This window comes from Megalobrama amblycephala, linkage group LG4, assembly GCF_018812025.1.
Source record: "Megalobrama amblycephala isolate DHTTF-2021 linkage group LG4, ASM1881202v1, whole genome shotgun sequence".
In the NCBI taxonomy this organism is placed as follows: domain Eukaryota; kingdom Metazoa; phylum Chordata; class Actinopteri; order Cypriniformes; family Xenocyprididae; genus Megalobrama; species Megalobrama amblycephala.
The window spans coordinates 13,918,119-13,940,870 of NC_063047.1; the positions used below are offsets into that span (position 1 = coordinate 13,918,119).

At 37.9% G+C, this 22,752-nt stretch overlaps 1 long non-coding RNA gene across 2 annotated transcripts in view; it reads left to right on the forward strand.

Annotated features, from left to right (window-relative positions):
• Nucleotides 1-1,811: 1,811 nt before the first annotated feature.
• LOC125266747 overlaps nt 1,812-22,752 on the forward strand; it is a 42,782-nt gene continuing 21,841 nt past the window's right edge. Inside the window, exons 1-3 of one of the 2 annotated variants that reach the window (XR_007184549.1) lie at nt 1,812-1,949; nt 2,026-2,060; nt 14,612-14,657. This is a non-coding gene — a long non-coding RNA (uncharacterized LOC125266747). Of the gene's footprint in view, nt 2,061-14,611; nt 14,658-22,752 lie in introns of both variants that reach the window. The other variant, XR_007184548.1, reaches the window with a different exon arrangement.

The window sequence follows — 22,752 nt, forward strand, 5'->3', positions numbered from 1 at the left end:
AGCCAATTTTGAACTCCCTGAAATGAGTCGTCAGTAATTCCAGTCTTACTTCTTGCACAAATTTACATAGGTTTGTATCAGGGGTGGTTCTAGGCTGTTTTTAGGGGGGCTTTAGGCCCCATCTGTCATCTCAGTACCTCTAAAACTATAATCACCTTTCTGAATGATCGGGCTAATGCTAATGCAGATAGTTTAACTTTCTGACTGACAGCGCGCAAGTTCTCTTTCACAGCGTCTTGTGATTGAAAGCCGCCTCTCAGACAGCACTGGAGTACCGAGTTATCTTTCGCATCTTCTTGAGCAAATACACAGTCTTAACTGAATGTAAACAGAATATAGGCTATGTGTGTGTCATCATAACGGATCCATGCATTAGGCGTTAAAGTGACAGACAGCAGCCTCATGTTTCAATAATGTTAATCAAACACCAAAAGAAAAATAGATAAATTACTCACTGAGTTAACTAAATAACTTCTGTAGCTTTTAGTATCTGTGTATATTTACTTCATACAGTAATACAGTTTTCACAATAGGCCTGCTGTGAAGTGTTCAATTTGCATCTTTTATCTGTTGTATTTATTTGTGCTATTGCTTGTAATTTGAGAATTGTGAAATTTCACTGGGATCTAAAATGTTGGTATCACAAGATTACCAAATCAATAACTTGTAATCAATGACTTAGTACCAATTTTTAGTACCGGTAGGCTATTTTTGACTTTCTATATAGTAATATACTGGTGCCGATTTAAAGAGGCAACGTTTTTGCGATGGTCTCTTGGGCTGAGCCCCCTTGAAGATCAAATCCTATAACCACCCCTGGTTTGTATCATAGACCTCATTGGCTGCCCGTGAACAACGTCTACTTTGACCCACCCTCAAACACTGTAGTAAAAGTTTGGTTCGCGTTGTCGACATGTTGAAAAGACTGTTTTATGCACTACGAAAGTTTACTATGCATGCACTTCCAAAGGATGAGGTTGAGATGGTAAAACCGACACCATTGTTACTGTTTGTTTCACCGTGTACAAGTGCTGAGGAAGCCTCCGGATCTGAAATTCAGATATGTTAATGGCTGTTTCATTTCATTTCAGTTCTCCAACCACAACCAACTGGGCCATCGGACCTAAAAGAGCAGAGTAGGCTATCAGAAAGAAGGGGTTTAGAGAGGTCGAATCCTTAATGAACCGTTTCAGACACAGTGAGAAATTAGTTGATGCTGCAATATAGAAAATTAAAGTGTGACCTTTTAAACCTATTAAAGGAGACCTCCAAAACAAAGTTAGGGACATTTAAAATAGCTAAGATGCACTTAAATGGTAAGTTTTATGCTATTTTCGCACTGTTTTATGTCTGTCAATTGCACCTTAAAAGAAAACAAACATGTAATAGACAAATATATATATGCAGAAGCATCATGCCCTATGCACGTTAATTGAAAGCTGTAGCCTACTGTAATACTAAACTAGAACTACTAAGTTGTTAAAAAGTGTTTTATTTCTTCTTTTTCCCCCCATGTTTTTACTTGCCAATAGCACCAAGTAAGCCACGACTTCCAATGGTCCTGTCTCAAAAAAACAAAACAAAAAACATACTGAATGCCCACATAACTCCACACGCTGTGGGGATGCAAACTCAATACAGTGCAAACAGTACATTTTAATTCTTCCTCTCTCACACACACGCGCTGCATTTGCAGTGGACTTTGGACTGTACCAGATGGCTTCTGCTCTGCTACAGGACTGAGTCTCTGAGAGGGGAGGGCAGGAGAGCAGAGCAGAGGAGGGTGGGGGGTGGAAGAGTATGCAGAAAAGTGGCAGTGGTCTTTTCACTGAGCGTTTGTGTCTGGAGCGTTCACTAGCTTCTACCACTCTCTCTCTCTCTCTCTCGCTCTTATTGTTGCTCAGGGTGGAGGTTGAAACTGGATTTAACTGACTCCTAAAGGAAAAAAAGTAAAGTGAAATAGACTCGCAGAGCAGTATGTTGTACATGTTTTTCAGATATTGAAAAAGACATTGAATTTTTCAGACATTGAACGGATGGCTGAAGTCGTGGAGTAGTGGGTAAGTAGATTTCTGGAGTCTGGCTGAGTGCCGTGTGTGAGTGTGTTTGTGAGGTTAAGTTTGGATACCATGAGCATGTTTTCTCAGTACAGTTTTTCACTTCATGGCAATGGGAGGGTCTAAAGTTAGCACACAGGTTTTCTTCATCTAAACACATGGCGGTTTAAATGTCAAAAATGTAACCGTATTCCACTTTGGGAAGCATATGATCAGTTTAGAAGGGTAAAAAGACTATATTTGTGCAGACAAGAATGTTTGATTTGCACGTACATACTTGATAAAAGTACTGTTGACATTATGTCTACTCTATAAAATCTGTAAAAGTGAGATCTATTGGGATCCGTGTGCATGTGCTGTATGTGAGTTATGCTTATATACTTGAATGAATATCATACGAGTCTGTGTGCATGCATGCGTGTGTGTGTGTGTCGTATACTCATCCGGAGTGTTCGTGTGTGTGTTGTAGATGTGTATTAATCCTAACAGAGGGGCTGCTCACTGCTGCAGTGTATGATGGACTCAGCTGTCGTCTTTTTCCTCGTCTGTCTCGTCTATGTCTCCTTTGTTCAGACGTCCAGACATCTACTGCATCCAGAATTAGAGACTCTCTCTCTCTTCCTCTCCCTAGTGTTTTGAGGGGGCACATATAGAGTCATAGTTTCAGACGGCTTCAAAGCAGTTCTTCACAGCTGTCTGCATATGCTGCCGACTGACTGATAAGCCAAGAGATGCAAGAAAAAGCTCTGATTCGTTCTTGTCGCTCTGTAATCCATACAATCGCTCATCAGTTACTTGCTTAAGGGCTTTGAATTGTTTATGCTTATGCTGCATTAGCAATGTGCGCACAGCCTGGAAAAGTTGACGGGTAACTTTCTGCACAAGCGTACGTACGGGTTCAGGGGTGGTTGGGTGGTAATCTGCACAAGAGTTTGAAAATATACAACATGTTCAAAAGGATATCCTGAGGGGAAACCGCCTAAAATAGCCATACTTTTTGAACTTCATTTCAATCTCTTGTCGCAAGTTTTGTGCTTATGGAGAACGAAAGAATATGTGGCAGAGAAACTGACAGAAAGAAAACAGAGTGAACGAGCAGAAAGGGAGGTAGAGATACAGACTGAGAATGAGGGAGAGAAAAGGGCTTACTAGGAAGAGAGACACATGCAGTCTTTGCATGCCGTGCATTCTTAGTGGCTGACCCCTATGGAAAATAACAACAGGCACATGTGAAGGTCATTCAGTCATCATCATCCTCTCATACTGTCCACTTGCACACACACACACACACACCACTGGTCACAGAGTGGACTTTCAACACTTGTGTCGCTCACAAGCCTGTCTGTTAGCACTTGATGAAAACTCCAACTTCAAGTCTTCAGTGCTTGATTCTGTTACACTAAGAGAGAATGAGAAAAGTGGACCGAAATCAAACAGAGGAGGCATCTGTGATTAAAAAGTCTTTCTTGTTGTGTCTGATTCAGTCAGATTTCCTCCCTTTCCTACTCTTTTTAGTTCTCATGTTTTTGCTCTGCTGGCTCAGCTGGCTCATACCAAGGAGCAAGAGGTCACAGTGACTCCCATTGTTTTTGTGAAAGGAGACGATGAGGTCATGAGAGACTTTGGTCCTTCAGAGGTCAAAGTTCAGATTACGGGCAAGCTGTGTTCTTGGTTGGATGCTGTTTTTAGTGGCTGAACTGAATAAGATGATGACTGGAGAACCCATCAGATTACATTATAATAACTGGGGGTGTTTCTTGCAGATATGAGTTTGTTAGAACATGTGAATAAACTAAATGTTCTACATTTTTCTTGATTGATGATGGTGCAAATGTGTTTTTTTTAGATGTTGTAGAAAGAGTTTTTTTTTTATTTGTTCTTAGTGTCCGTGGGATTTTGGTAAATACTCTCCTCCCCTCCTTACCTTTGCTCTACTTCTGTCTTCCTGCGCTGTTGCGTAATGTCTGAAGATTTCACACTCTGCCTTGTAAAAAATAAATTATTTAAAGCACAGTGTTCATATATAATTAATGAGAAACTATCTAAGGTGCATATGAACTATTGCTATTTGAAAAGCACCACATGATGCTGAGGTGTATGAACCCAGTTATATCAATATAAATTTTTTTCAAATTGTGTCAGAAAATTGAGGTCTGATCATTTCATGGCACTAACGTTCATTTAGTTAAGTTATTTTAATTTTACATTTCAGGCTTTGTGAGGTGAATTGGAAGCACTGCTGGGTTCACAACAAGATTTCAAAATAGTTGTTGATAGAGTGTAACTTGACCTCGGCCAATGGTGTCGCTCAGAACTGCTTTAATCCCTCCCACATGTAAACAATGGCATGTTGCCCAGAGCAACTGCCAAAACCGCCATGCCTCAAATGAACTAACCAAAAGTGCCTTTTCCAACCTCTCTCTCTTGCCCATATTATATTACTCTTTTTCTGCTTTCTTTCTGTTGTCAGTTCATAGGAAGGGAGAGAGAAAAGAGTTGCACCTGTAGTCAGTGCGCTTTTGTGTGGGCACTTGTATTCCCATTTGTATTGTATTTTATAATACAATTTTTTTTTTTTATTAGCTCAATTGAATGATGTTATCCACTTTTTAATCCATCCAGGGTCTTTATTCATAGCATGTTTAGTAGTATAAAAGTAAAATTAAGCTATATTATTATCTCGCTAATACCAGTAAAAATGTTTAATTGCTTACAGTATCATAATTACGTTTATCACTTGTGGGCTCATCTGCTTATTTGTTGGGATACAAAGCAGCACTTCACTTGTGGTTGCCTTAATGAAGAAAAAAGTACAAGCATCATATTGCTCAATCCATAATTAGCAAGTGCTTTGCATTTTGCTTGCTAAATTCAGAAGAGAAGAATGTGCCGACTGAAGCACGACTATCAGCACATGTAAAGTTGACTGTCCTGTGCATAAAATTCGGTTCTCAGCTTATAAATGCAAAAGGAGCATATGAGATTGTTTGAGCTAGATTAAGTCTGACAGTCTGTATGTAAATTTAGTGTGTGGCAACTAGAAGGGCAGCAATGTTGAAAATACATTGAGTACTAGGCCTATATCTGGTTTTTGATTTGCCATTATGACAGATCACAGATGTTTTTAGTATCTATATGGTCAGAAACTCAACAGAACATACAGTTCAAAAGTGTGGGGTTGTAAGATTTATTTTTTTTTTTAATGTTTTTGAAAGAAGTCTCTTATTTGATCAAGTATATAGTAAAAACACTAATATTGTGGAATTTAAAATAAATTTAAATAACTAGGGCTACCATCGACTAAAGATTTTTCTTGTTGACAAATAATCATTCATTTAAGCGATTAGTCGATTAATCGCACTTGTATATTAATAAGCCATATAAAGATAATAATGAGCCTTTAATTGCCTATATATAATACATAGCCTAATCATAGCACAAGCGCACACATAAAGCTTGCCACAGCACACCGGCAAAAGTAATGATTGTTGTGAAAAAACAGCAAGGAATCTGTCTAAACAGTTTCATAATTTATTGATAATGTTTTCTGTTTTCAACTGCAGAAATTAAGTCAACGATGCTGACTCGTAATCGCCGTAGTAGTGCACGTTTCGTACAGATTACACAATTTGAGAATATTTGTTTTCCACTTTAATTAATTGACAATCGTTTGACATTTCAAGCTTTCTATACATGACTATTTCTCATGTCTGTGAGGCAAGTATACACAAAGCTTTAGCTTGTTTTTTTGACTTGCTCAAGTTCACAGAGAACAAGACGGCAGAAAGCGCATCCTGTTTGTTTTCTTTATCTTACAACGGCAGAACGTTTTCTTGTTAATGAGTTTACACAAATAAAAATAGACCCTTTACCGTTTCGAATGTTGTGTTCGTATGACCAAAAATGACAGAGTATTTTGAGTTCTTTCCGCTGTTATCAAGAAAAAATGCACCGGCACCTCCATGTCTTGCAGTAATCGCGATATACTTCAGCTTCCACACTCCGCACAAACACATGGATATGCGGCTAATAATAGTGCACATTTATCCAGGTTAACGCTAGAGCGAGCACAGCCATGTAAAGTTGCTACTACTTGCATGTCTATGGAGTATACGAACGTTTGGATTTCCTGCCTGACATAATGTACCACGAGGACCTGCCATTAACGATCTGTCCCTCACGGACTGCTTGACTTCGCCACAGGCTTTTTTTTTTTCTTCTGCGACTAACCGACTAATAAAATTTTTGGTCGACTGAGCCTCTTCTAGTCAACTAACGATTAGTTGAATATTCGGGTACAGCCCTATAAATAACTTTCTATTTCAATACCTTTTGAAATGTAATTATTAAAGCTGAATTTTCAGCAGCATTACTCTAGTCTTCAGTGTCCCATGATCCTTCAGATTTCATTCTAATATACTGATTTGAAGCTCAAGAAACATTTCTTTTTATTGTTAATGTAGAGATCAGTTGTTCTGCATAATATTTTTGTAGAAACCATGCTTTTTCAGGATTCTTTGAATATATAAATATAAAAGTCTTTACATTTCTGATCAATTCAACCTTATTTAATAAAAGAAAAAAAAAGGGGCACAATCTTAACTTTTGAACGGTTGTGTGTCTTATTAGTAGTCTTAATCTAAGATAGTATACTTTTAACAAAAGTTAAAGTGACTCAACATATTAAGTACCATATACCACAAAAACATAATGCAAAATATATTGCATGAGGAACTCTTCAGAGATCTCTCCACACTCTGTTTCATTTGACGCACTAAACAGATGTAGACTTTGTGACCTCATTATAATTGGCCAAACACAAACATTAATGATGCAAGTAGCTGACAGGTTTAAGAGCTGTAAGATCAAGAGGAGAATTCGGAAGAAAACAGGACAGATAAACAGAAAGAGAGACTTCTGACACAGTTAGTCGTGAGGTAGATGAAAAAAGAGAGTCTGAGACAGAGATGCCTTGGGCTAAGTCTGACCCAGCTGTGTAAAAATACCATCTATTTTTTCATACACTCTCGTCTACTAAAGATACTGTTTATCTCCCTGTGCCTCCAACCAAAACAGGGACACAACTCTCCATCCAGAAATAGATCAGAAGTAGTGTGCTGTAAATTACACTATAGAGTCCTGACAGAGTTCTTTTAGCTTTGCTTGTTTTTTTATTTATTAGATTATATGGGTATTGAGAGGAATGCTGCTGCTATGGTGACGAAAAAGATTTTCTCTTACTACAATTATTCTAGCATTTATGGTTGTGAATGGTGCTACAGAGATTAGAATAGTGCATCTACATGCATCCCAGAATAGTCTAAAGAATGACAGGAAGTGGGTTGCCACGGTTGCAGGGGTCAGGCAGGTCAACTGTATGTGTGACTGGAGACTGGAGGAACAGAATTTGAGCAGCTTATAATGGTACATGCACACAGCTTCTTGGGGACATTTGACAAATGGTGTGACAAGAACACACAGTTCTTCACTACTCTTTGCTCAGGCATGTTTATATTTATGGTTGTGCATTATAAGCTTTAGTGATGCAAATTCGCACATATGTAAATACAGTCTGACAGTCAGGCAAATGAGTATTTTGTATTGTAAAACGTTTCCCTTTTGCTATGTGTTTGTGTTTTTAGTTTTTGTTTTTCAATACCTAATGACAGCAATTCAGAGAAACATCAAGAGATTGTTCCTTCATAGCTCAGGAAACCTTTCTGTAATATATTGGTATCATATATGCGTTATTGGAAAATGCTCATTTCCCCTATTTTTACATAATGATTAGCTATGCTGTCATCTAAATGTTCTTAAAATTCTAAAAAACTATTTTTTACTCTGTGCATTGATGTTTTGATGCCTAAATGAACTTGTTGCTTTAAAAATTATTGATTGTAGTTTTTAGTGCTTAATTTATAATTCAGACAAAACAGATTATTGTCCTTCACAATTATTGACCACAAATTTAATGTGTGCTAATATTTTATTAAAGCTTCAGTTTTGTCTTAGATGTTTCTACTGAAAGATTGAAAGATAATTGAAATCACTGACTTTTAATGTTTTGATAAATCTTTGCAGTGTGTGACCATCTTCTGAAATTTATGAGATACTACTAGTTTTTTTTTTTTTTTTTTTTTTTTCTCTCGGGAGAAGAGAAGCAGAGAAGCAGTAAGCTTAAGCAAACAAAATTGCTTTCAATTTAATCTTGATGCTGTCTGGTAGAAACAACTATAATATTATATAATATATTATACATATTAAAAAGATCTAATTTATTTATTTTTCTTTCCTATGAGAACCACACAGATAGCATTGAAACGATTTGGAAATAGCACACTCCTGGTTTTCTTCCAGCTTCCTGCAGCACTGCTTTAGGGAGGTGCCATAGAACACGTTCCAGTCATTCTTCTGTGTAGTAAATCCAACCACTGAGAGAAATCACATTCCAGTGTTAATTCGTGGATTAATTTCGGTAAAGTAAATGATCTCTGAAACGTCAGAGCACAGTGTAATGGTTTTCAGAAACATCTGTTTATGAATTCTTGTCTAAGTCCTTCGTGTTCTCTTTGTCATGCAGCTGAAAGGGTTTCTTTTGCAGATATGAAACGGTCTCCTTGTCTTTGTTCACTTTATCCAGCAGAAATGTCTCAAAACATCGTTAGACTTTGAGCATTTCTTAGCAAAACATGAGTGCTTCTCTGTGTACATTACACATGACAGAATGAGACTGTGTTTGAAAGTCAGCCAAAGCAGTTGAAGAAAGCTAAGTGGCCGCTGTGTTTATTATACTTTCATATGTTGATGTCCAGAGAAGCATGTGGTAAGTCATGTAGCTGTACACACACAAAACACACACTGTACTCAACCGTAAAGTGCTTTTCACAACACTTTACTTCTATAATGTACGTCACTATATAAGTAACAGGAATTCATGTTGATGTTAACAGTTCAGTACAGTGTGTATGACTTTTTGTCCATTGGGAATTGATTGGATGATAAAAAGTGTGCGTTACAGACCAGAATAAATGTTTGCGAAAACAATTCCTTAGCAGCTTTATCCAATAGCTTGCAAGGACATAGTGACGTCAGCAGAAAGGGAAATTTGTTCTAGAAGGAAAAAAGTTTTTTATTATTAAATATTACAAAGACTGTTTTTTTCTTTTGAATAATATGTTCTGATAAATCATTCATAATAAGACCATGAGCATACATTTAAAAACTAAATAGAATACATTTTGATTGACTTTAAATGCTATTCTGGCCATATTTAGACCTCTCTGGTTGAAGAGACATTCTGAACAGCTTGTTTCTCAAAAGGCTTCCTATTTTCAGTCAGAAAATATGGCAAAATGTGAGACTGGAAACCCAACCCCCCTTAAGACATCCATTTCAGTGGTAACTGAGAAGCCAGAGTACCAGTAACAATGAAAGAGCTGTGGGTTCTCATGAAAAGGTAAATGACTGAGGTGTCCGTTCTCAAGCCAGAAAGAGAAAGAACAGGTCTGGAATGTAGCTTGACAGGCAACATGTATGTTGATACAGTTTCAGGACATCTGGCCACAGTCCAAACAAGGATTTGTTGAGCAACACTTTGAGGGATGATTTTCTTCATTCTTCTTTTTTTCACCGTTCACTGGACATCTACAGCCACAGAATGTCTCTTATTTGACCAAAATATATTTTAGAGTACAAACAGTGTCTAGGACTGTTTTGCTTTAGAACTATATTAATCTTTTAGTTCTAAATTCAAACCTAGTCCATTTTCAGCACGATCAGTGTTGTATGTATAATGGACATATGACTTCACCCTAATGGACAGAAATTATGTTTTTACTAGCGCAATAATTAGCAGGAGGTCCGTGTTTTCCGTGCATTTGTCTGCCGCTCAGGAAAGGAAGGAGCCAAACATGTGCACATATGTGTGTGTGTGTGCTGGCAGTGTCACATGGAGAAGGCATGTGTGTTCTCCCAGAGAGGCCTCCGCTGTACGCATGTATATGAATGAACTTGATGCACTGCAGCAGTTTCCAGGGTCACAGGGTGCAGCTTTTTCAGAGCAGTACTGTATGTTTACAGTGTTCACGCACATACATTCAGAGACATACATTAACATGCTCACCTACCCAGAGAGGCCTCTTAGGGTGGAAACCAAGTTTGTTCTCTCTAAAAACCCATGGCTGTTTTGTGCAATTTTGATTCTTTGTGTTGTCCAGTTAAAAGAATATTCTGGGTTCAATACAAGTTAATCTCAATCACAACGTTTGTTGCATAATGTTGATTACCACAAAAAATTATTTAAACTTTTTTACATTACACTTTTACATTTAGACACTTATAATTGAAGTAAATGGGACCAATGTTTGAGGTTTTAAAGGTGCAGTAAGCAATTTCGGAAACGCTGTTGAAAGTGGATCGGAGAGAGCACCAAAACACACTTAAACCATTCAGCAGTAAGGGGCGTATACTCTCATTAGGGAGGTGCCTGTGTTGCATAGCATAATTGTGGATTTGGAGGCGGAGCTATCAAGATAGAGGTGTGATCATTTTGGGTACGGGCATGTTTGTTTTGGTGATTTCAAATATCAACAGCGTTTCTCAGAAATCGCTTACTGCACCTTTTAAAAGCAAAAAAAGTGATGCCTAATTTAATAAAAGCAATTCTTTAGTTAAAACTTGTGTATTATTTGAGCTGTAAAGTTGTTCTCGTGTTTACGGTTTTAGGCGTAATGACAATGAAGTTGGATTTTTTTAATTTTCAAACTGAAATTACGTTAACACGCATTGTTTACATCTTGGGATTATGCTACTGAATTGAAAATATGCCCAATGGAAACCCAATTTCGCATAAACTCCCATATATCTCAAAAAAGTTTGTATGAGGTGTTTTTTTCAGGCAATTCGAAAAAGGAATATTTTGCAAAACTGTACTGGAAACAGTTTTTTTCCTCATTTACAGGTCACCTGGTGTACGTAAAAGTCGATCATTCTTTAAAGATGGCGTGGCATGTTTGGACAGAAGATGAGACAGTTTTTTTTATTAAACTCATGATTTAACTAAACAACAAAGAAATGCCACAACTTATCAAGACCAGATAGGAGATAGGAGGGAGAAACACCCAGAAACACTTCAAATATGGCTGTTCCCAAGTATAAGGGGCTTCCTTTGCCATTAATGGTTGGATAACACGCCTAAGTCTCCTTCTATTAAAAATAATAGCTAGTGCAGTGGCTGCGATATACTTAAACCTACTAACATCCGTTGCCATGATTTTTAGAATGATTTTCCACAAAAATTACTGTTTACTTGCATAACATTAGTTAACAGAAACACACATTTTGCAATAGTTTAATAGTAATAATTTAGCAAATCTTTAATGGAAACCCAGCTAGTGAGTATTTAAGGTGGTAATTAATTTCTATGGTAATCAACATTATGCCACAAGTCATGTCAATTGAGCTTAACTTGTACAGAATGCAGAATATTCCTTTAAACCTACCTGTAATGAGCATTTTCTAATCTAGTAAAGCCAAAAATAGGAGGATCGAACAGATGGATCAAGTTAAAGTAAAATTCAAGTAAAATTGTCAAGTATATGTAAATCTGTCAAACAATTTTGAACCTCTTTGAGCTGATTTGAAACAACTAAAATCTAACTGAATTAGATGTGTGGAGAAAAAACAACAACAAACTTTATAAAAGATAAATTATATGAAAGTCTGAGGCCAAAGAGAAAAAAGAAAGGACAACTACAGGCAAAATGAAGACTGTAGTGAAATACAGAAACAGTCAGACTGTCAAAGGCTCTATTGTCTTTACTTTGCTCTGGGCTCAAGACATCCGCATAGTTGTACCTCTCCATGGGGCCTTTGCACAGCTGTGTGTGTGCATGCACGGGCGTTCTCTTACGCAGTATAGGTTACAGTGTAACTGTGCCAGTGTTTTCTCTAGGAAGAGTGTTTGTCTTACAGGCCACTGGAGAGGCCCTTTTGTTTAACTTGGTGAAGAGGATCATCCTCAAAGCAAAGGCCCTCAACAGTACTGTACGCTTACACTGAGGTGTAGTCAGTGTATGTGCTTGTAGAGTATGTGTGTATGCGCGAATGTCACTGTGTCTCTGCAAGTTTGTTTAGTGCCTACGCTCCAAGGATACAGCAAGCGGTGGCCCCGCTTAGTTATTACAGTTATTAGCTGTGTTTACATTCAAGTTGTGAAATTAATTTAGGTGAGAAAAAGGAATGTTGCAAAAACCGTTTGCAAATAAAATCGTGACATTTCCAACCCCATGCTCAAGAGAACAAAATCATCACTTCTGTAGAAATTGGCTACTTCCTCTCAGAACTGTTTGGCAAACATTTTATGGACTGGCTTTGGCTCCCACTTTTTAAATGACCAGAGAAACATCTTTTCTTTCTGTTCTCTGAGCAAATTATTCAGTTATACAATCTTGCAAAGCACGTGACTTTTGTGATGCTTATTTAGGAATTTATTCGGTAAATGTGTTGATATCATGGTCAATATGCATGTCTTCTTACTGAAAAATACTTTAACCACCTGAAGCAAACATATTTATTTTATGTACTTTTTTTGGAAATTTTAAATGCATTTTGGGGTTTCCAAACACCATTTTTTTTTTTTTTTTTTAAATGTAGAGTCCCTAAATTCACAAAAACACATGGAAACCAGACCAATGTATTTTCCCCCAGTTTCTTGTCCCAGCTTTTTAAAATTTGCTTATGCTAAATATAGATTCCATGAAGAATTTTTTTTAGTTGATTCTCACCAAAAGACCAAAAAACTCCCCTATTGTATGAACTTTTATTTTATTTGCATCTTGATATTTCTAAACAGTATTTTTATGTAATGTGTAGTCCAATCATTTACAAAAACATATGGAAACAAATAAACATTTGTCCCATTTTTCTTAAAATTGATGCTAAATGAGGACCCATGAAGAGTTTTTCATTGTTGTTTCTCATGAAAAACTGTCCTGTACCTGCTTGTTTTCCTGTAAAGGACTTGATCATACATCAGTATCCACAAGCTTTTTTTATTTCTCACTGTTATAATCATTCTCAGCTCCCAGTGACAAGGGCCACATGTTCAATAGCACTGAACCTGAAGACCTCAGATCCGTGGTCATAGTTCAGAATTCTGTTTAAGGGGTGTCTGTAAAACAATACTGCCCTCTTCTGGGAAGAGAGAGGAGAAAAGGCCAGAATAAGGCCAGCAACAGATCAGAGACACTAAGAGGAATAGAAAGCTTTGCAGCAGATGTGCTCTTAAAATAGCCCCTAATGGAAGCGAAACACCAAACCAAACTAGTGAAATCCAAAATGGTTAAATCCATCTTCAGGAAAGTAACAAAAAAAAAAAAAAAAGAGATCATCCCCACCCTCTTCTGCACACTAGCCTGGCTTGTAGGCAATTTTTGATGGCCTCTTTTTAATCTGTCATTGAACTTTTGATTGTTTTAGGAAACAAAAAAACTAAATGTAGCTTGTGAATTAGTCACACTACAGTTGAATGACAGTCTAAGACACAGACATTCACAATTTGCACAGTGTCTCACAGTCACAAACACACACACACATACACTTTACTCATGTGCATTGGTAGAAATGGAGCTGTCTGGTGCCATGGCAACCAATGCGGATATCCACCCCAATTCCCACCCCCTTCCTCATCAGAAAGAGAGAGAGAGCGATAGAACGTTAATTAAAATGGAAGCAGGGAATAACCAGAGAGTGAGGAAAGAGAAAGTGGGGGGGGGGGGGGGGGGGAGAGAGAGAAAAGCATAGCTTCTACAAGATAAAAGGTTAGACTTTGCCTACAATGCAAATAAAAAGGAAATGAGACAAATCCGGATTTCGGTTCTGTATGTGAGAAGTTGAATGAAGTACGTGAAATGAAGTCCAACATAATTAAACGGGTTTTTCACAAATTTGACACAATGCCAAATAATGAAAAACTGTAATTTGCAAGTAGGGAAATATATTACCTACATTATATATATTTTTTTCTTTTATATTCTTTCATTTTAATAATGATTGCCTTACCCACTTTTGCTTTGGCAATAAAAATGTGTAAATATTTGTCATGCAGTGAAGCACAAGGAAAAACTGAAACATTAAGACACACAGACAGAAACACACACACACACACACACACACACACACACACGGACACACACACACACAGACAGACAGGAAAAGCACCAACATGAGCTAAACAGGGCGCCAGGCCGGGGCATCTGAGGACAACGTGGGAGGGAGGAAAGCAGAGGGGAGGGACTAAGGTAGGTTTAGAACAGGAGAAAAGAATAATTCCAGAGTACACAGAGAAATAAATGAAGGGATCAAGATAGATTGTGGCAGAGTGAGAGATGGGGGGTAGAGTAAAGATCATGACGTGTCTACGTCAGCCGAAGGCATTGAGTTCAGACATGAACCGCAGTGTCTGTTTCTGAGACACTTCTGAGAACATTTCTTTAAAGATTTAACTATAATATTCTTTCACTAAACTGGGGTATTTTTTTGTATGTCCCTTACAGATGAACCTGCAAATTCAACATGGAATTGATTATTTCCCACATAGAGGTAAGATCAATGTTATATGCCCCTTGATATGCATGGTTGCAGTACTGTAGAGAACCTAGAGGTGGCAGACTGTCACTCCAGTGTCCTGTTAGAGCTGTCTGTTCAACTGTCTTCAAAACATGACCCAGCAGAACAGTGTTATAATAAGGGAGTGGTTGGTGGCACCGCCCCTCTGTAGTCACAATTCATGAGTCAACCAGATATCATCATCATAATTTGGCTAGAAGAACAGCAGTTGTGCATGTATGAGTCCCCTGTGTGATCCTATAGTTGGAAAGGTATTCCACATACATACTACACTCTGCTCTCCATCTCTTACAGTCTATGTGGACAGCACGAACGTGCATTCAGTCACTGTACAGGTGGAAAAACACCTGAGAGTAAAAAATGAAAAGGTAATTGTTGGATTGTAAGTCATAGTCACATAGCAAGGTACAAAGTCACATTGTGAGATTGTGTTACATAACACAAAATGCAATGTGACAATGTGTCTCCTAATTGTGACTTTCTTTCTCTGGAGATTTTTATTATCCCACAAAGTTGCAGTTGTGAGATAAAAAGTCAAATGACGTCACATAGTGAGTCACATTGCGATAAAGTTGCATTAATGAAAAACATAAGATACAACGTCATATTGTGTTGCAATTATTATTAAAGGTGCAATTGCGACATTGATAAAAAAAAAAAAAACTAAAATTGGGAGAAATAAAGATACATTTTGAAATACTATGAGAAACAAAGTTACAACTGTGAGATATAAAGTCACAGTTTGGAAGAAATAAAGTTGCAATTGTGAGATGTAGAAAAAGTGAGAAATAAAGTTGCAGTTATAAAATGTAGTCACATTTTGAAATAAAAAGTCAGAATTATGAGAATAAAGTTGCAATTTACTCTGAGACGGAAACGGGCATCCAATAAATACTGAGGCATTTATAAAACTGCAAGAGTATTTGCTTTCTGAAACCACAGTAATCGTGTCAGGATTCGGCACATCTGTGCATGAAGCAAGAGAAAGAAAACATGACTCAGCAGTCTCCTGGCACCCTCTTAGAGCCCATCTTTGTTGTGGGATAGCTGCCCATGGATGTGCCCGATCAAATAAACCTTAATCTCTAAAGGCCTCCAGGCCAAACAGGCCGGTCCGGCTCCATCCAGTCCTATCCAGGCAGGCCGCCAGTCTGCCTGGGCCTCGCTTGCAAAGTCATGCCCACTGCGCCCTCCCTGCAGCGGGTACGGTACAGAGGGGAATGTCCCCCGCCCTCCCTCTTTCTCTCGCCCAGGCCTGTTCGAGATAGCCAATGGTATAACCAACTCGGACAAAGTTAAAATGGTTCGAGACAAGCTTTCATCCAATCAGAGCGCACTGCAGTAGAGCAAGCAGGTGGGTGGGGGGTGGAAAGGAGAGAGACAAGGCAAAAGACAAAGGAAACGGAAGATGGAGGGATTGACTTGGCACAAGGCAGAAAAATAGAAATCGAGATAGAGGAGAAAAGAACATGTTGTTTGTCGGAGAGGAAGCAACGAGTATCGATTGCTGCTGGACTTATTGATCGTTCTCAAACTCTGTTTGTCCAGAACAATCACAGTGTCATTTTTCTTCACATGTGCACACACCCAGATGTTGTGCGGATTTTGTAACATTTGTGCAATTTTGTAACAACCGTAACTGCCTGTGTTCTTTGAATAGTAACACCTACATTGTGAATTCTGGACCTCAGGGCAGGAGACAGACACACTCCATGCGTCTTCCTGCCAAGATTCGCCAAGTTCACTCACCAGTGAGAAATTGGTTAGTGTAGCAGACTGACTCCTCCGCCTCATATCGCTCATCCTTTTCCAGCCATCAATAGACAGATGACCCAGGAGAAGCAGAGGTGATGGAGGAATGGACAGAGAGCAGAGCTCCCACACACACTGAGAGTCTATCTGTCCTTCTGTCTGTTTCCATAGATAAAGGGAAGAGAGGTGATTGAATGAGTTCAGCTGCATTGCTTTGCATTCTGCTTTAGGACTGCAGAATCCTTCTGTCTGTTCATCTCTCCATCTTCTCATCTTCTGTCTTCCTTCCATTTCCTGACCACTGTTTAATCTCCTCAAGAGTCCTCTCAGACACCACACACACACAACACATAAAGGAACATGGACTTAAAATACACAAACATCCAGTGGGGCAACATTATCTAAAGAAGAAGGTCAGATTAATTTTTGTTTCACAAATAAACTTGATTAAAAATTACAGAGCAAATTACACTTTCAGGAAAACAAAGTGGAAAATTGCACTTTTTGCTTGTCATTGGGGAAGAACCCTCAAGGGTATACACCTGGAGCATATTAGTACCATATATAAAAGTGTATAAAATAGTGTATAAAATATATTAAAAGTGTATAAAATATATTTTAACATGACAAGCTGTTGAACCCCTAAAGGTACGTTTTTTTTGTTGTTGTTTTGTTTTGTTTTTTGTTAGTGTTCCTTTATTTTTAACTAACTCTGGGGTCCTCTGAGAAAAGCAATTTTACCCAAATAGTAATTAATATATAATCAAGGTTCAAGGTACTGTTTATAGTCTCCCATGGGAGAAATTAATTTTGAATGAGAGAACTGCTGCAACATTAACCAACAAAACATACATACTACAGACATTAACAGACTATCACACTTTATGAAAACTTCCTAAAAAAAAAAATTCATAAATTACTTGAAAATCACGACAATTGCATGTAAAATGCAAGCAGTTGATAGTACCTACAATTATCTCAGCAGCCCCTAATAGTATCCCTCTCCTGCTGGAATTGCTCATTGATCAATTTTACTGACAAAGGAACAAATGAGTATTTATATTGATTGTACACAGAGATGGAAACTCGAGTCTGCGACTTCAAGTCAAGTCGCAAGTTGTTTATTTTTGCGACTCGAGTCCGACTCGTGAACTACTAACCCGAGACTTGACTCGAGAGTTGACTTGGACTTGAAGACATAGACTTGTGAAAAATACAAGTCTTTTGGCATTATATTCCAGATTACGTTCTCCATTTACTACCCCACATGATGGCACGAAACTCCACATTTTACTATCCATTCATTCCCGAATATGTGCTGCAGCAGCGAATATCTCAAATCATCTACACACCAAGCCATCGAGCGCGTGATGCATCTGAAGGCACGCAAATTCATCACCCATTAGAAAACTTGTTAAATTAGCAACAAATAATAACAATATAGCCAAGCCTTACCTTGCAATAAATTTTGTCATTTCATTTGAAAAGCAGTCAGTTAATCTGAAGGGAAGCTGTGGTGTTGCACTGCTGCAGAGGCTTGCTTGTGGTCCATTTTCAAGACGTACATGTCCTTTTTAATTTTTTTATTTATTTTTGCCCAAGTATTTGATAATGCATATAATATCCAGATTTACCATGTTAAATTGGATTGGATTGGACGAACACGTCCATACGCATTTTATGACCCTGTATGTCCGACTCATTTCCACAGATCAGTTTGCTAAGTCACAGTGCTTTATTATATCGCCTTATCACAAACGAGACACACAGATGGAAATGTTGTTCGTTGTTTTGTTTACTGTAACGCTTGTCTATACCTAGGTTTTGTTACCACAGGCGCTCACTGGAAGACTACATTTTCCAGCATTGCTTGAGATCTACAGCAAACTACGGCTACTCATATAGCTCAAAATACACAGCACCTTTTTCTTTGTGGTGGTTCTAAATGGTATAATTTTGTATAAAGTTAGAAAGTAATGATTTGAAATGATTTAAGTAGTATTTTGTGTACTTTATTTGACAATTTTAAAGTAAAAGTAATCTGTTTTGATATTTAAATACACTGTTAATTACAATAACAACTAGCTGAAAAAATGTATTGATAAAAATAGAACAAAGACTTGACTTGAGACTTCACTTGGACCGCAAAGACTTGAGACTTGACTTGACTTGACTTGGACCTCAAAGACTTGAGATTTGACTTGGACTTGGACCTCAAAGACTTGAGACTTGACTTGACTTGACTTGACTTGACTTGGACCCCAAAGACTTGAGACTTGACTTGACTTGACTTGACTTGGACCCCAAAGACTTGAGACTTGACCTCACGGACTTGTGAAAATGACTGATTGTACATGCATAACGGACCTTGTATCTCCTGCCAGGGTTCATCAGCATATACTTAGAATGCAACACATGTGAAGAATCCAATAAAATTTACTGGCTTGCTGAATCATGTACTGCTCAAAAATATATCATAAGGTGCTGAGTGTGGGTATTCCCACAATCTGAGCTTTCATACATACAAAAGTTTGTGGTCTGTAATATTTTTGTCTATAAATGTGTGTTCCATTGAAATTTCTTATTGCACTGCCTGGTGCACTTTCATAATGGTAAAATGTTGGTGCAGACCATGCAATACATACGCAGCCAATCAGAATGATCAGATGGCCCGACGGACCGACACGCTCCGATGCCGATTCAACATTTCGAATCGGCCGAAAAAAAGCAGACGAGGACCAACTTCAGCCGACGGTGTGGAACACACTGAGAAAACTTAGTCGGCCGATGAACAAAAACTGCCAGACGGCCGACCGTCAGCTTTGTGTGTTCCTGCCTTAACATTTTTCAACAATATTCAGTTTGGTTCATCTACCACTTGGTATCACTTCAAATGGTAAAATATAGTAAAAGATGGTTGATCCACAAAATTCAGTTGGACTGTCTCCATCATAGGTTTAGGAGATGTTTGGGGTTGAGTTGGCATAAACGACATGCAGAAACACACATACTGGCAAATATTTTTGTGAATGTAACTGTTTTTCATTATTTTATTAATTTAATTGTTTTGGTTCAGTGCTACTCTCAATATATCAGTGTTGGGATGCTACTTGAAAATAGTAGCTTGCCAAGCTATAACCTACTCATAATTTATATTACAAAAAGGTTAAAAATAAGATCAGTTGGTTCTCAACCTTTTTAACTTGAAGGCCCCATTGACCAACAAAATATTCAAAAGCCTCTCATGTTGGCTACGATATTTCCTCTGGAGTTTCTGCTGTAATTATGCCAATGCTTCTTGATTTAATTTTTTTTTATTAACAGAAATTGGGAGTGTTGATTTATTAATTTAACCATGGTTCATTTTGTGATCCTATAAGATTCTAAATTCTGATTCTGTATGTTCTTCTGTAAAATCAATAGTTACTGAGGGGAAATTTCTGTTTATATTTTATGTATTTCATATATATTTTTAGTATTTTAATTTTTTTATATATATAATTAAATAATTTTTAGTCACCCTGTGGATCTGTGTAAGTTTGCTGAGGCACCCAGGTTGAGAACCACTGCCTTAGATGATATTTTTAATGCTTCTGTTTGTATGCCCATGATGTCATGCTTCTATATGCCTGGCACCTTTATAATGTCACCACATAATGCAGAATAATTCATATTAGTAAATCACACTATATTTACTGTTGGACTAGGCATATATGTGTTTGTTTGGATAGTTCTGCATGTCTATAGACTTAAATCTTTGTTCTTATGTGGATCAGGGTTTTTATTATTACTTTATGATTCTTTAAAGCAGCACTGGAAGCCACTCGGGCAGATCGCCACATACTGCTCATACCAACACATTATCCCACTGAATGCCTGCTGAAGAATGCAACACATCCCTCACCCTCCACCCCGCTATGTCCCTCTGCCTGACTTTCTACCATCTCTTTTTCACCAACCGCAAAGGAGATAGAAATTGAGAGAAAGATGCAAGATTTTACGGTAAATTCAAGCATAAAGTCTGAGTGGGAAGATATGAGGTTTGAGTGATGAATGACAGGTGTGTGCTGAATTTGATGAGTTAGTATGATTCTGCAAAAGTATGTGTATGAGTAGCACATTACTCTTTAATCATAGTGTGTGTGTGTGGGTTCGGCTAGGCCAGGTGTGTTCTTTCTAATATGTGTGTGTGTTGCAGGTATGACTCAGAGTCGGATATGAGCAGGCATGAGGTATGTGTGCGGGTTTGTGTAGAGGATGTGACTCAGGAGGCATGCGCTGGGTGTTCAGTGTAAATCGCTCGATCTAATGACAACTGGAGTAATCACATTGTTCAGTAGTCTGAGCCAGCAGTGAAAGTGCTCTGTGACTCATACAGAAAGGCAGGATGGAGCTCACACACAAACAATATAACCCCAAGGGCCGTCATTCGCAAAACGTGAGATAATTTGCTATAAACATGAGATAATTCAGTGGGAAAACGCCTTACATGGTTGTTTGTTTTTCTAGATAGTTTCTTTCATCTGTAAAATGTGTTAAGGCCACTCTCCCAAGAGAAGATAACATAAACCTACTCGTATTTAATGTACAGAAAATGTTGCAACAAAATGATGAAAATTTTTTGGCAGTGTATACACATACTCGACAGTATATTCAGTAGGACTTTTCCAGTGTTTTGGTCATTTTTTCAGTATTTAATATACTTGTACTCAGCTTCAGTACTTTTTTCTGTTTTTGACACTTTCCAAGCTTGATCATTTGAAAATAAGCAAATTTGCACCAAAGGATTACCATAAAATAACTTTTTCGTTCACAAGAGAAAAGGCTGAAAATATGCATAGAAAACAGATCTGAAAACAGAAACGTGAAAATGGAAAAAGCAGGATGTATGTAAATTTTAATTTAATATTGTTTTGTTATATCCTCAACAAACCGTCCATACCGGCGTGATGAATACGATCCTCAACTGGATGGAACTGGAATTAATACTTTGACTGTTGCAATCCCATTGGACTTATGAAAGCTACCTGAATCATAATAAAGCACTGTTCGCTGTTGGCCAGAGGAGAACTGGCCCCCGGACTAAAGCCGCGGTCACACTAGACTTTGAACGTGCGAAATTTATTCGGATGCTGTAACGGTCGTGATATGACGTCACGGTCTACAACGTCTTTTTTATAAACATGAATTCAACACATAACTTAAAGCAATACATAGAACCTACTCGACTTTACTGCAAAAATATAATTCTTTTAATTCAGCCAAGAGGTCATGCTGTGACGAATCGATCTTCTACTGGTCGCACGTCTTCATGTGATGCGAATTCGCAGGTCAGAGTTCACCAAACTTGAACTTTGGAACGCAGCGAAATGCGAAATTCTTCGCACAAGCTTGCGTTTCCGGTCTGACGCATTCGCATGCGTTTGAATGGAAGTCAATGGAACGAAAAGTGCAGTGTGACCGCCCCTTAAGCCTGGTTTCTCCCAAGGTTTTGTTCTCCATTTTAACACCTGTTTGCCACCTGATGTCACCTGTTGGAGTTTGGGTTCCTTGCCATTGTCGCCTTTGGCTTGCTTAGTTGGGGACACTTGACATTTGATATTCAACAGTGTTTTGATCTGCCTGCATTGACACCATTGTATGCGAACTGAACTGAGCTGGATGATGACATCTGTTTACTCCAGTGCTGATATAGATAAATTAATAACTATTGATTCTTACATCGGAATGAATCAATACTGAATTTACTTAAGATGGACAATGACACTATTTTCTTTAAGAGCTGCTGTGCAGCCAAAATTATATACCAATTATCACTGTAAAGCTGCTTTGACACAATCTGCATTGTTAAAAGAGCTATATAAATAAAGGTAAAGGTGATTTGTGATATCTTGCCAGCCAGATATCACAAATATATCAATGAGATAAGTACAACATCTCTATATATGTGATGAGATGCACACAGAGAAATCCAGACAGATAACAAGCACTCAGTCTGAAGACTAGCGTTATTAGCATATTGTCAAAAATCAGATGTGATTGCAAACTCATTTTGCTTTTGCGTTGCCTAATTGTGCACACACAAAGTGTGACAATTCAAATACTTAAATATAACACAAATAACATTTGCATTTCCCAAGATACACCTTTTGGATACTGGCTGATTAAAAAAGAGTGTTTCCCATTCTTGAACAGATTGCAGGCGTGTGCTTGTCTGCCCTTGTGCGTTATATAAAGAGACTAACCAAAATTTCATGTAATACGTGCAGGGAACAGATGGACTTGTGTTTGAAATTACAGTTTTATTGAAGTAGTA